The sequence below is a fragment of the Anser cygnoides genome, chromosome 6 (assembly GCF_040182565.1).
Source record: "Anser cygnoides isolate HZ-2024a breed goose chromosome 6, Taihu_goose_T2T_genome, whole genome shotgun sequence".
Classification (NCBI taxonomy): Eukaryota; Metazoa; Chordata; class Aves; order Anseriformes; family Anatidae; genus Anser; species Anser cygnoides.
The window spans coordinates 20,154,819-20,169,185 of NC_089878.1; the positions used below are offsets into that span (position 1 = coordinate 20,154,819).

At 41.0% G+C, this 14,367-nt stretch overlaps 1 long non-coding RNA gene across 2 annotated transcripts in view; it reads left to right on the forward strand.

Annotated features, from left to right (window-relative positions):
* LOC106029860 (uncharacterized) overlaps positions 1-11,770 on the forward strand; it is a 34,219-nt gene extending 22,449 nt beyond the window's left edge. For both annotated transcript variants that reach the window (XR_007162509.2, XR_007162507.2), the window contains exons 8-10: positions 1,153-1,353; positions 3,391-3,753; positions 10,812-11,770. This is a non-coding gene — a long non-coding RNA (uncharacterized lncRNA). The remainder of the gene's footprint in view (positions 1-1,152; positions 1,354-3,390; positions 3,754-10,811) is intronic.
* Positions 11,771-14,367: the final 2,597 nt, after the last annotated feature.

Sequence of the window (14,367 nt, forward strand, 5' to 3'; positions counted from 1 at the left end):
TCTGATTTATTTGAACGGTCCAAATAAATGAGATTTTATTGCTAGGCATAGGTTTTCTAGTGATATTTCAAGAAAATATCAAAGATCACAGAAATGGCAGGAGCTTGTAAAATTCCAAAAGTGTTCTCAAGTTAATTGCAAGCCCCTTTGCCATTTTATTTCTGCAAAATGTGACATATTTAAACATTGCCAAAGAATATGCTTCTTAAATGTCAGTATGTTTTTAGGAAACATAAAGACTCCAAGATGTATGACAAAAACTAAGATTCCCCAGATGAGTGCCACAGAAAATCTTTCTCCTAAGAATCCTGAGAAATTTCAGTCTGATAAGTACTATTAATGCAAATCTGTGACAGCTCTTGAGGGCTGTCATTATCAGACTTGTTCCAACTGGACAATGTCAGACAACCCCAGGCAGGCAGTCATAGAAGGAGGCACTAACACCTAGCCAGCACGTACGCTGTTCTTGCTGTGCCTTGGAGGCTACAATTCTCAAATAATGTCCATGTGTGAAAGGGGGAAAAAAAGCTCCTGTTTGCTCTGCTTGAGGCTTGGGAAATATTAACTTTCAGCATTCTGCTGAGCAGCGGGTGACAGCAGTGCTGACATCCCAAAGAGGTAGGTAGTGGGAGGTGTGCAGCATTACACACAGGTTACAGGTTACACACATTACAGGTGTGCACCTGTTTACATTGCCTCATCTCCTTCGTGCTGGATTCCTCTGTGGCACATCCAGTCCATTGGTCACCAAAAAATAAGATATAGTGACCAAGAGGAAGTTGCTTCAAGGGAAAGATTAATTTCATACCATGTAAGAAAGATGGCTATTGATACTGCATGAGGGGAACACTTATCATGCTGATGAATTTCATGTAGCTGACAGTTTCAGGCACAAAAAGTTTAGTTTCAGCATTGCACCCTTTGCAACTCTTAAAGCTCTGAGGTCCAGTTGGATGGCATGGGTAGGTGGAATCCTACCTACTCTGTATCAGGTCCCACTCCTCAGTCAGTCTGTAGCATCTCTGATGAGATACAAATTAGAGTAAGGCCACAAAGCCTTACAGTTTATATATATATATGTCAATAACTGCTAATTGTGGAGAGAAAGGGGGTTCTTTTTTCATTAATGCTAATTGGATCTTTAACATACAGGTACTAAATTTCCTGGAAGATAAATGATATTCTTTATGCCCCACATCCCTGAAGGGGAAAGTGCAAATGTTTCCAGAAGTTTTCCTGGGAGGAAAAATACTGTGCATTTCTTTTCTAATTGCCAGCAGTGGTGTAACTGCACAACCCCTGCAGACTGGTTAGCCTGAGAACAAGACTAGATGACGCAGTGGATGCCTTCAGGTGGGTGAAGGAACAGTTACTGTGAGTGGTGGTGTGACAGTCCTCAGTGCTAACACTGCAATCATAGTATAGCAGACTTACAATGTCAGGGCTGTGTTCCAGCCTCCAGTCTCTGCTCTCTTCTCCAGTTATGCACTGCCTAGCCCAGGTTATCTAAAGGTAAATGGCTGAAAAGTCTAAATAAAGAGAGTTCAAAATACGTCAGGAAAAAAAAAAGCTTCCTGTTATACTATACTACAGACTTTAGTGCTGACTTAGGAAGTAAACATGACAGCTGTGCCTCTTTACTTTGGGAACTTGTAAAGGACAGAGCAATTACAAAAATATGCTTCACAATTCTAAGGTGAAGAAAATACTGATACTACACGCTTTGCAGATTGCTCTATCCCCCTTGATTCAGTGGAAAATCAGCCTTGTGATACTGGTCCTTACTGGTTTAAAACTGAGACTTAGGCTTGGGGGAACTCAAGTTTACGTTTCATGTATGGCCATGAATAAATTTCCAGTCTACCAGTAAAAAGAGTGACTGGAAATTTATTCATGGCCATACAAAGTAACATCGTGCTGAAATTAAAGGTGAAATAACTGACCTTCTTATCTGACCATTCTGTAACAAAACTGCTGAAAGTCTTAAAAGGGTGTGAGCTTTTCAGCTCTCGGTCTTACATGCTTTAAGGCAGGGTCTCTGTAGGGCTGCAAACACATCTTTCTGCAGAATTACCATGTGTGAAGCCAAGACATGCCAGGAAACCCTGTATGAATATCATATCTTGACTACTGCATATGTGGAGTTTTAGTTTATCCTGGGTTATTAATCATTAATAGTTTTGTACTCAGTTCTATCACAGGGATTAGTCATGACAGTACTTGGAAGACACACTTTGATCCATTGATCAGTTAACAAAATAAGAAAAATCAAGTTGTTAGTTAAGTTAATGATTGACCTACTGGAGTTAATGCCCCATTTAGATTAAGCATTTAAAGGGTACATTTCTGCAAAGTAATGAATCTAAACTATTTTGTTACTTTGGTTTCTTACTGATCTGTTTCAGAAGAACAACAGTCCCTGGTGAATAAAAGAAATAAATTATCGCATGTTTCAAGTGGAGTTCCTGTTAGTAAATCAGTCATTAGCCCAATTAAATAATGTTCATCTCCAGAGATGAAATGCTTCCCATATCCTGGAAGAGCTAAAATATCCCCAGGATCACAGACATTTAAAACTATGATTGCAAAACACATTATTGAGATGTACAATATTTGCATAGTTTGCATGTACAATGAAAGCTTTGTGTTATTTTTCTTTATGAGGCTGTTGCTAGCAAATTGCTAGATTACCCAGAAGACTTGTTGAGATCAGAGAACAAGCCTGCATAAAAAGGTCATGCCTAATACTAAAGATACTCAGCAGTGTGGGCTTAAAAAAGCAGCATTATCCATTTGAAAATAGCAATAGGAGCCATGGGAAAATAGTATCCTGCAGTCCATCTGAACATGCTGATGTTAGTGAGAGTTGCTCATGCAAAATAAAGGCCAGAATTGAGTATTATATGATATATATTGGCAGTTTTAATGAGGTAAAACTGTAATATACCCTCACGTGGTCCTTTAAATTTTGTAATTCTTTTTCTTTTAACAAATATTAAAAATCATGAAATATGCAAAGCTGTATTTTGCTTTCTATGTGAGTTTATTTTATTTTATTTACTCCATATTAATGTATATTTAAGTTTCAGCAGTTAAACTTCTGCATACTGTATTTATATGAGGGAGATATGGAAAAAGCAGTAGGAGGCAGTTTATTGGTAAAGACCTGTATTTTCAGGTCACAAGGAACTTCAGTGAAGGGAAAGTTTGGAAAGAAGAACAGATAAGTGACAGAAAAACTATGCCAGTTAACATTTTGAATGGTTAATGAATGTGGATTTGAACCATCTTTTACCACTGCTGGTATTTTGTGAATAAGAATTTCTGCTAAGTGCCCTTGAATAGTCCTCTTAAGTTTGTCATTAAATTCTATTTTGCTTCCCTTTGTAGCTGTAATGTGAACATAATACTGTCATCTTGCCTTCTCCAAATATTGAATACAGAAGAGAAAATGCTTTTCCACACTGAGCCACAACTTAACAGGCTGGTATTTTTTCTGGCGCATATTGAAATGTCTACAAGCTTCAAACTTGATTATATGATTAGTAAATCTAATACATTTCTTTTTTTTCTTTAGGTAGATGAATTTCTCCAAAAGCATATTAATTTTGATAAGGAATACATTTCTGCCATTATTGTTAAAACTTACGATTATCTCAGTGACCCAGAGTTCAGTTCAAAGTTTGTGCAGGCAAAATTTCAGCTGCTGCTGGACACAGTGCTTGGGTTATTAACATCATTAGAGTGCAGCAGGTAGGAGTTAAACTGGTATAAATTTCTTCAGCTTTAGATTTAAAAATTTTTCTTCTTTCAGCTCTTCTTTTGTTAATGCAAAGAACTTACTTTAAGCTTATAGCCATTAAAAGGTACCAAAGAAAAAAAGCTATAGATGTCACAAATGATTCTTATACTGTGAGAATGGCTTGTGTATCAGGTCTGTGCTTCATTTGGAGGGTTCTGACCTTCCAAAAATAGCTCAGCAGAATGGTGTCTGCACAGGGACCCAGAAGGGCTGATGTTAATCCTGGTTCTCTCACTGATCTGCAGGGTGACCTAGCACAATGTGTGTGCCATTTTCCTTCTTGCTAAAATGAAAATAATAATACTTACAGCCTTTGCAAAGCACTTTCAGAGCAGAGCATATGAATCGATAACTTCTTCTTCTTAAGTATGTGAAATGGCAGAGGGGAAACTCTTCCCACTTGCATTAGTGCACTTTCAGCATTTAGAAATTTGAAATTATAAAGATTATTGCATGGGAGGATGAAGCTCAGAAGTGTTCCCCTAATCAATAAGTTGCCAGCTGGAACGCAAAGGAAAACAGCACTAAGGTAATGTACCACTTAGTGTAATAAAGAAGGAGTAAAATATGTGTTTTCAATGTGAATATGGTGGCTACCAGTGCAGTCATACTGTATTGCAGTGCTGACTTGCTTGCTTGTGCTGGTGTGGAATAGTATAAAATGTATATACAGTCTGAAATCCCTACATTCATTTTAGTAGGAAATCATTTAGATTTTCTGGAGAGACCCGTCAGTTTAGACAGAATAGGAAAGCTGGAATGTTTTGGCCGTGTGTGCTTGCCTTGTTCTGCATGTGGGGCCTTCCTTTCCCTTCAGATATTACTGTAGCCTCCTCGTGTACAAATCCAGCATGGGTCGTCTTGGCACAGTGTGGTTTACAAGGATGGCAGTAGGCCTGATATTCAGCTTTTCTCTGTATGGCTGCTGACCATCTGCAGAATCTTTTTATGGTCCAGACAAGTGAACGAATTGTGCCTGAGTAGCGTACCTACCTTGTATAATGTCTCTCAGGATTCTGTAACAGGTACTGCACAGGCACAGCATCATCTACTGCGCAGTTTAGGTGAGTCCTAAATAAAGTATTTTAAGCCATCTGTTTAATTGCATTAAAAATACCCTGATGATCTTGCACTGTTTGAATGGTCTTCAGGAAACTGTTAGGCTAAAGCAATTCCCCCTTGGCAATGTTTAACTAGTTCACAATGTTTGCACTGTGAATTACAGCAGGTCCTCATACCTTTTGTTAGTCCTCCATGTACCAGAGCCCTGCTTCCTACTACTGGGCTCACAGGTGCCTTGTTCTCTCTGTTTTCTCATCACTGCCTGCCGAGCTCTTCGTGAAAGTGGAGACTTCAGGACTAGCACATGAGAAAAGGAGCTGGGCTGGAAAATCCATCCCTCTTCTTTCCCAGACAAGCTTTGAGCTTCAGGTCTGGACAAGGAGGAAAGCTTGTGCCAGTTACTGCCTGTACACTCTGGCTTGGTGCCCAGCATAAATCACTTGTCAGCCAAAGGACTGAAGTCTCCTCTACCAGCAGAGAATGGTGAAACATTGTCTTGGGAATCCAGCTGGAGTAGCTTAACAAATCTTCACTTCCAGCTGCCTCTTCCATCACCTCAGTTGGCAACTTCTGCTGTCCCTCATCTGAGACCATGTACCAGGGCACAAGCACTTACAAACACTGCTTGGAAATGATCTGTGGGTGCTTTTGACTTCTCTAGTGGGTGGTAAGAGTGACAAACTCTGGAAAATATGTGCTGTAGCTGCTGGGCATGTTTGGGGGCACAAGAGAATTCTTGCAGGAGGTGCCAATATTGATGTCCCTCTCTCTTCCTCTCTCTGAGACTCCTTTTCTTCCCGTTATTTGATGGTTAATACCTCAGTAAGCAAGACCCCAGTCTTATTCCCACCCCACCATCAGGATCTTTCTCCTTCTCCCTTGCAGCTGAAGCTGTGGCATGGATCAGAAACTCCTTAGTACCTTGCCAAAGCAGACTCCCAGAAATCTCCGTGCCAGCTGAGATCCTGTAGCCCCGTGGCAAGGTGGCCTTCTCAGATAAACAGAAGTAGCTTCCAAGCCCAGATGCCTCAGGAACTGTTGGCCATTGAGCAGGGCAGTGGGTGAACAGGGAAATGTCTGCTAGGAGAGGACTGACCTTGGCCACCGCCAGGACCTTCCCTGTAAGGCTGCTGTGGAGGCACAGGGCACGGCCCAAAAGCTGCCTGTGCCAGTTCCTCTAAATGGGGAGGCTGCAGCTCCTTGGCTCTGTTGGTCCATAGAAGTTGGTCCATCATGAAGATTGCTTGAATATTCCATCTCTGACTCATGGACAAGAGTCAGTGGGTAGTTTGTACTGAGATCCAGCCCCACCCTTTCTATTCAGAAGTTCCCTTTACAGTTCAGTAAAACTGACTGAATGTGTCCCAAAACACTCTGTAAGTATCTAAAAATCTGGACTGCAAATATTGGGTTAGTGTGGGGTCATACTGTTAGATTATCTCAGTATAAACTAAAACAAGATTGTAATGTTTATCCATTTTGCTTGATAAAAGTATAAAAGAAAATTTGCCGTTGGGTGTGGTACAGTGTTTATGATTAAATGCTTTATTCATACTTGTATGTCAATCTATTAGTGTGCTGTTAATTCAAATGTTACTATGATGTATTTTATCGCCATTAGCACATTTATCACAGGTAGATGTGAAACTTAGACAAAGGTGTACATTCTCATTAATGATGAGCAGCCTATTCATCTTACTAGAGTGTAATTAATGTTAGTTATAATACTTAATTTTTCACTGTTTGTCATGGTGCATATTTAGCATTTCTTCTGTCCTTTATCAATCTGCTCTCCTATCATATGAGCACATCAAAAAGATATATGTAAGTCTCTGACCTGTTTTGATGCCTAATTTTTATACTGTTCCGAGAACTGGAATATTTTTATTCTTACACTGTATTCAGTACAGTTAGTTAAAAAACAGACTGTATCATGTTGTTCACTGTTCTGGGTTAGTGTTTTTTTGCATTAAAAACATAACCAAACAATCAAGTAAATTAGGGATGCAGTGAAGACACTGAGGATCGCTTGATGTAGTATTGTGCTGTGCTTGTGTGAGGTTTTAATGGTCCCAATTTTTCTCCTGGATTTTCAGTTACATTTTTCGTACTACTAAGAATGTTAGTGCTACTAAACTTGTTGTGTAAACAACACAGCTATGAAAAGAATGCAAGCATGGTGTATCTGAAAAGTATACATTATTAGCTAAAAATGTGTTAGAACAGTTTATTGTTATACATAGCTTTGTGAATAATGCTGTTAGCACTCATAGAGTCAATCTACAGTCAGTGGTGCAAGAGTGGAAGAAGTTATGGCTGATGTGTCACACAGCAGGTGGAAAACACCCTGTGAAGAGTTAGGTAAAAGGGTGTGACAAATAAATCTATCTGTGCTGGAATCCTAGAAGTCCATACTTATGTATGGGCCCCAGGAATAACGCAGTTCCACCTCAATGGAACCCTGGGCACCAAAGCAGTTTTATTTCTTGCTCATCCAAAATTCCCATTAAGCTGGACTGATCCATCAGTTAATACTTGGGAAAATATATTGGGAAAATATATTGGGAAAAAATACTTGAACTGAGTCAACCAAGTGTTTCAGGTTTAGCACTCTGCAAAAGCAGAATTTTTCTCCGAAATTTTAAAGAACTCCCTGTGAGAGAAAACACACCTATTCCTATTCATTAATACATTTTCTTAATTGGCAGACTTTACATTTCTAAGCACTTTTGATAATAATCAAGGTTAGAAGAATTAGCCGTTATTTCTGTGAGTTTATCTCTTTTGTAACAACTGTTTGACACAGCCTACTCTTCATGCCAGACATAAGGCTGAGCACTTCACATCTACACCGTAATGAAACAGGTCTTAAACTTCCATTCAAGTCAACGAGGGTTCACCATTGCAGCTGAAAAACTTGGAGCTATTAGAAAAAGCTTAAAATAGTTTTTTTGTATTCCTTGGATTAATCATAATTTCCTTGTCACCCACCATGAGTGAAGTATAACACAACCAAACACAGAGATTTAGCATATTTCAGTATGAAAAGTCAATTTGTACACAATCACAAGTAGGTATAATTGTAGATTCATAGCAAGCTAAGAATATAAATACCAAGCTAGGTTTAGGCATTCTAAACAAAACAATAGTTGAAGGTGCTCCACAGTGCCTCAAGTACAATAATAACCTGTAATGTGAACAGAACTGAGTAAAGTTTTCCATGGTACCAAAGCAATACTCCACAACGAGTTTTATTTCTACGGCTGCACTAAAATCTTTTCATTAAAAAAGAAACTCCTTCCTTTGAATTCTCTGTTGCAAAAAAAAGACCAGGACATTTTCCATAATATAGCAGTACTCCTGAAACAACAGACTCTGCAATTCTCTTTCTTCTACCCGTCCCTGAGTCACTTGAACATAAGGAATTGCTTAAACAAAAATATTATAAAACTGCAAACTTGAGCTTATATCAATTTTAATTGATAGAGAAAAAATACAAAGAAATGATGAAGTTGCCTTTGCCCTTTACAGCATTGCAAAGTTAGTTATAAAAACAAGCTGTAAAATGCACCAAAAAGGCGAGCATTTCGCTCCATTTTGATTTGGCCATTTCGCTTTCAAAAGGAATTTATAAGAACACCCAGGAACAACAAGCATTTGAACTTAAAATGATCCAGGTTTATTTTTACTCCAAAAGAAGAAGTCTCAATAGAGCTATTGATTTTCTACCATTCATCCAATATTGCACAGAAAATGGACCTGACCTTGCAATCCCTAACGGAGACAAGGAAGCAGTCATTACAGTCATGGGTTACCATTGATTTCAGTGGGATTACTTGCATAAGTAAGGGTTTTCAGGGTATGACCTATTGTCCCATTAGCAGTAAGACGAAGCGTACATGGTTGTGAGTTCCACTCAGTTCAGAAGGATGCAGTTTACCTTCCTGTTGTATCTCCTATGATTTTATTCCTGTGCGGTTATTCTACATTATTTTTGTTTTCCGACTGACAGAGCTTCATCGTGTTGTGAAGTGTCCCTGTCCTCCTTCCATCTGGAGCAGTTTTTTACTGTATCATCAAATGTCATTCTGAGCCCTGAACTAATCCCTGCTCTTATGCCTCTTTCTTCCTCTGGTTCTGTTTTCTATGACAAAAGTCACACTTTGGACTAGAAACTGCATCTCGCTATATTTTTTAATTCATTGGTACATTTTGCAGCTCTCTAGGGCCAAATGAGAATGAGACATTCTGCAGTAAACAGAGTAGTGGACAGAAAGCTAAAGCCTATAATCCAATTCTGAACCAGAGCAAGTTTCTCCCTAACCCTGGGGAGGCATCTCGTGCCCTACAGCCGCTGTAGGAATGCATCTCCAGAACCTCGCTGCTGAGATAGATTAAAAACCTCCTAATTGTCGATCTGAATATATCCACAAACGTGTTATACGTTTGTTCTTATGAAAACCTTATCCTTTAGCTCAAACAGTTCTTCTCCCTCTTCTGTATTTGCTCATGAATGTGGCTGTAATAGGGAGTCATGTCTCCTCTCTGCCTTCATGTTGTCGCATTACACGTGAGGAGGGCAGAGGAAAGGTGTGCCAGAAACAGAGCGACTGCATGTTTGTGCAGCACCTTGCACAGTTGCCTTGTCATGATTCAGGGCTCCATAGGCTGACTTTTTTCCAGCAGTGAATAATAATGACCCTCCAGAGTATGATGCCTGCTTTATTCTGGACAGACGCCATTAGTTCAGTCAATTTTCATTGAGTTGCAAAGCTTTAGTACGAGAATACTCGCAATTGATTATTTTTGTCAGTGGTATTTTCAAAGAAATGAAGTAATGAAATGTACAGTATATTTCAGTTTGCAATGATCATTCTGATGTTCCATTTGCAATGGAAATGAGCATATAACATATTCATGTGTACAGATAAGGAAAATGACAAACATTAACAACCCTTGTTCTATTCATTTATAATATTCAGAAAAAAAAATATCCTTCCATTCCATAGTTTTTAGTTTTGTTTCAGCAGCACAATGCAAAACAAAAAATACGAATTAATGGATAAAATATGCTTAATTACTTTCTAAGTAAGTTTTGCCTGAAAATGACTATAATCTAAACCACAAATTCTTTGTATATCTATCTACTAAAAATAGATAATTCCACACCAATTTTATTTTATCTTTATATATTGCCTTATATGTATATCAAGGATAAAATTGCCTGTGAAATCAAATAAACCTCTGTGTGTGTGTGTGTATGCACACTTACATTCTTGTGACTAAGCAGCCTTTGATGTGCAGCTCTCAGTCTGTTTAAGCAGACTGCGGTGTGTGCCTTACCAGTGTCAGTCAGTTTCTGCACAATTTAATCACCACTAAAAAGAAATGTTTTGCTCTTACGGATATAAAGCAGTATGCTGAAGGTAAATCAGTAGTGCAGCTCACCTTCCTTAAAATTTTAGACAGAACCTGACGCTGAAGCTCTTTTCTCCTCTAATCTCAATGGGATGCTAGCCTAACAATCACAATTTTAAGATGGGGAAATTTTTTTTTTTTTTGAGCAGAAATAAATTATCCTCCCGGTATCTTTTCACGAGGTAACATTATGGCACAGTGGGCCTGGTGTTCACAGCTTATGATACCTGGGTTTAAAGGATCAGAGTGAGAGAATACTCGGAGAAAGAAGAGCAGACATTAAATCTAAGTTCTAGATGGTCCAAGCAGGTTGAAGCAGTTCAGCAGTAGACATCCCAGCAACCTCCAAAGAGGCTTATTGTCCATCTACCTTCCCTGGTGCAACACCATCTCCTGCAAGAGGCCCGGAGGAATTATTCTCTGTGACAGTGAAGGTTCCCTTTTATTCCTCTTTTGTCGAGGTGTCTAGAGAGACTTACGGTTGCTGAACAGAAAAGGAAAATAATACCTGTTTTTCTGTTATCTGCAGCTGACGGGAGCAGGAAAGGAGAGCTCTTTTGCTTGCTGCTGCCTTGGGCACGGAGAGGAGGCTGCTGCTGGTGGGGAAGGCAAGAGCAGGCACTGCTGCTTCCCTCTCTGTGGATTCCCAGGGAGGCCTGCAGGCGAGGCCGATCTGTGCTTGGCCTCCATGTGCTGCTGACCTGATCCCAGGCACTAAAAAGCTCACACAACAGGGAGAAAATGAGCCACCCTGCAGGAGCGGGGATTTGAGGGGAGCTTGGTTCATGATGCTTCTGGCCACACTGCCCAGGGTGCCTGCTGGCTCCTGCCCAGCTCTGCGAATGCAGCTGCTCTACCGCAGTGCCATAGGGGGAAACCTCGCCTGATCGGGCACTGCCCGCTGTGACCCTGAACGCATCAATCGCATCACCCATCTTGCAGGTTCACACTGCCACGGGGTAATTTATGTGGGCCCTCAAAGATAGATGGAGACATCACTTATTGATCACGGGGAATCGCTGCCAGTCAGGCTTTCTGTTGGCTCCCATCTCTGTGATGTGTTTTAAAAAATATCGTGTGATTCAAAATTATACCTGTAAAACCTACAAGTAGAAAATTACTGTGTGCATTTATCTTTAATAACAACTTTGTGCATATTTATAGTACTAGTTTAGTTGAATGTGTTATACTAGTTTATTTCCCAGTCTGTTTTAAATTACATTATTCATTAGTAGTCATGAAGTGGTATGACATTTTGTATGTTGCTTGTTTGTAACAAAGGTTCTTAATACCTTTTCATAATGAAAGGGGATAAATGCTCACACAGAATATGTGAAATTGTGCTTGTACGAGTACGGAGCCTTGTCTGAGGGTATTAAATTAACATTTGGTGCTGCTCTGTTTTGTATGCTTTTGTAGCAACTGTTTCAGCTAGAAATCACTATAATACACCTGTATTCTGGTTCCTCAATTCATGCAGCATTTAGATCCTGCCAATACTGTGTCTTATAAATATAAATATGCAATTTAATTTAATTTTAAGCATGCAACACATTATTTTCCTTCTAATTAAAGTACGGTATTGCAATATGGTAGCTACCTAGGGCAAACGGGACACATCACATTGCCAAACCGAAGGGAATGCAGGTGCAGGCTGAAGGCTGGCAGGAGGCAGGGGCCAGCCCTTGGAGCCCACGTTGTGGTGGCTCTGGTGTCTGTGGGCTGGCCACAGCTCCGCTGGAGCAGGGACCCAGTGCCTGCGGGTGCCCACACCCTGCTGTCTCCTCGTCCTTCCATTCCTGTGCGAGGCAGCCGGAGCGCGACCGCTGCTCGTTTTCCCGCTGCCTGGCCGTGCGCTGAAGTTGGCTGACGTGCAGCAAAACTCAGAGAGTTCTGCAAAGGAGGGGATGACTGGCGGCAGCTCAGGGGGCTCCTATTGCGTGCTCCCGGAGTCGAACAAAACAACACAAGTCGGCCTTCTGCATAATGACTCAAAAAACTGTTAATGGCCATCTTCAGTAACGTAGCAACAGCCAAACCCTTGAAAAGAGGAAGTTTTCATTGAGAAAGCATTTCATTTTAAACATTGAAATTTGGTATAGTGTAGAGGATGAAATAAGTTTTGAAAGGAAGCTGATGATTAAGAAGAAATGCAGTGGGCATTTAATAAATGGAGGAACCGCAAGATAATTAACTGGCATGCATAAAGATTCATGCTTTATACCAAAATTTTAATTTTGCACATAAATGTGCCTGATGTAGGCAGCATTTAATCACCTAGCTGACAGGAGTAACTACTTTCATTTAACCTTGACTGAAGATCATGAATTCTAACAGGTTTAATTGGATACATCATTTAACAGAATGAACAGAGCAAATTTTTCTCAATTCATAGGTTCTGATTGACATGCACCAGCAATAAGGCGTTGCACAATTAAAGCTGATCTGTATTCCTGGCCTGGGCAGCAATTGCCATAGTGATGTGACACTGTTTGATCACTGTGGCACTGAAACTATACTGAATTTCCCCTTGTTTTGAAAAGGGCAATGCTTTAAAAAAAGAGAGAGAAAGAGATTTTTGGCACTTTCTTTTTTTTTTTTCTTTTTTTTTTTTTTAACATTAATCACATTTATATGCACAAACTGTAAGGGAAGGAACTTGTCTTGTTATCAGTAACTCAGGGGAAAGAAGGAAAAATGGTATCTCCTTTTTTCCATTTAGCACATTATTTACGGAAAGTCAAAAATGTGGCTAGGCAAATGGGTTGTAGCACATTAAGGGCCTGATTGTTCTGGGTTTCCATCCGAGCAGGGAGTGGTGCTGCGCGGTGCCCAAGCCTCGCTGCGGCTTGGCCCCCGTACCCTTGCCCAAATCCACTGCACACCACAGATGCTTTGCCAGATGAGAAGGGGGGGGCTGAGGCGAGGTGCTCATATTGCAAATGAGGTAGAAAAAGATGAAAGGCAAGAAGTGGTAGCCAACGGTGAGCTGCACACCTTTCCTGGCACGCAGTGTTTCCTATGATAAAACCTTGAAATACTCGCAGAGGAGCTGGCAGCTTTGTTCCCCAGGCGCAGCTCCTGTCCAGCCACGCTCCGCTGCCTCTGGCAGCTTCCATGGGTCGTGTTTTTGCCCTGTGTGAACTGGAATTGTTCTTCCACTGTTTAACCACAACTATATCGGTTTTTATGTCTCTCTTGTCCACTTATATTTCATTTCAGATACCGCCTCTTTATTTCATTCTTTTACAAGAAAAGTTGCCAAACATTGAACCGAGGGCAGGGCAGCGTCCAGTGTGTTTCAGCCCGGCTCAGTAAAAAAAAATCATTGCTGGTTGCTGAAGGACCTGCTCAAACAGCTCCAAGCAAGTTCTGCCGCCTGCTTGAGGGCCGCAGCACCATGCTCAGCACAGCAGGTAGCTTTCCTTCTTTTTTCTCTCTCCGTCCCCTCAGGTTCGGTGCCAGGCCCTTGATCTGACTTGCAGACCTATTGCTACCCGTTTGTCAGCTGTCATTTGTGTATGGGCAACGGATGTGGGCAGCAAGTGACGAGCTCTGTGGGAGCACACAGCTGTGGGAGACTGAGATCTCGGGGAAAGCTGGGATCCTGCTTAGCCCGAGGACCTGAACTTTAAAACCAGGACCACTGGATGTATGTAAAAAGCTTTTGGCTCATTTGAGAGAACTTTTAAATTCAGTTATTTATAATACCTTTCTCTGTCTGAGGTCTTTCCAGTATGATTCATTGTATGAAGCAGAGGAATTTGCCAGTGTAATTTATCACACTAACATTTTTAATAGTTTCAGGTAAATGCCTGGGCCACATCCACATCCTCTGCAGCCACGTTGTGTGCCTCGGCACCACAGCTGCCACTTACCTCACGCATGGCAAGCTCCTGCTCGGCGTCAGCACCCACCCTGTGCAGGGCCAGGGTTCGGCCGCGCCGCCGGGTGCGTTTCTGACGCACACAGGGGCTGCCTGTGCTCACCTTGCACTGAGGCGACTAAAGGCAGGAGACGATGTGCCTGCACTGCTCCCTCTGGAGTGCCCACAGGCAGGGAGGGTGCTCAGCCCTCCCGCTGGG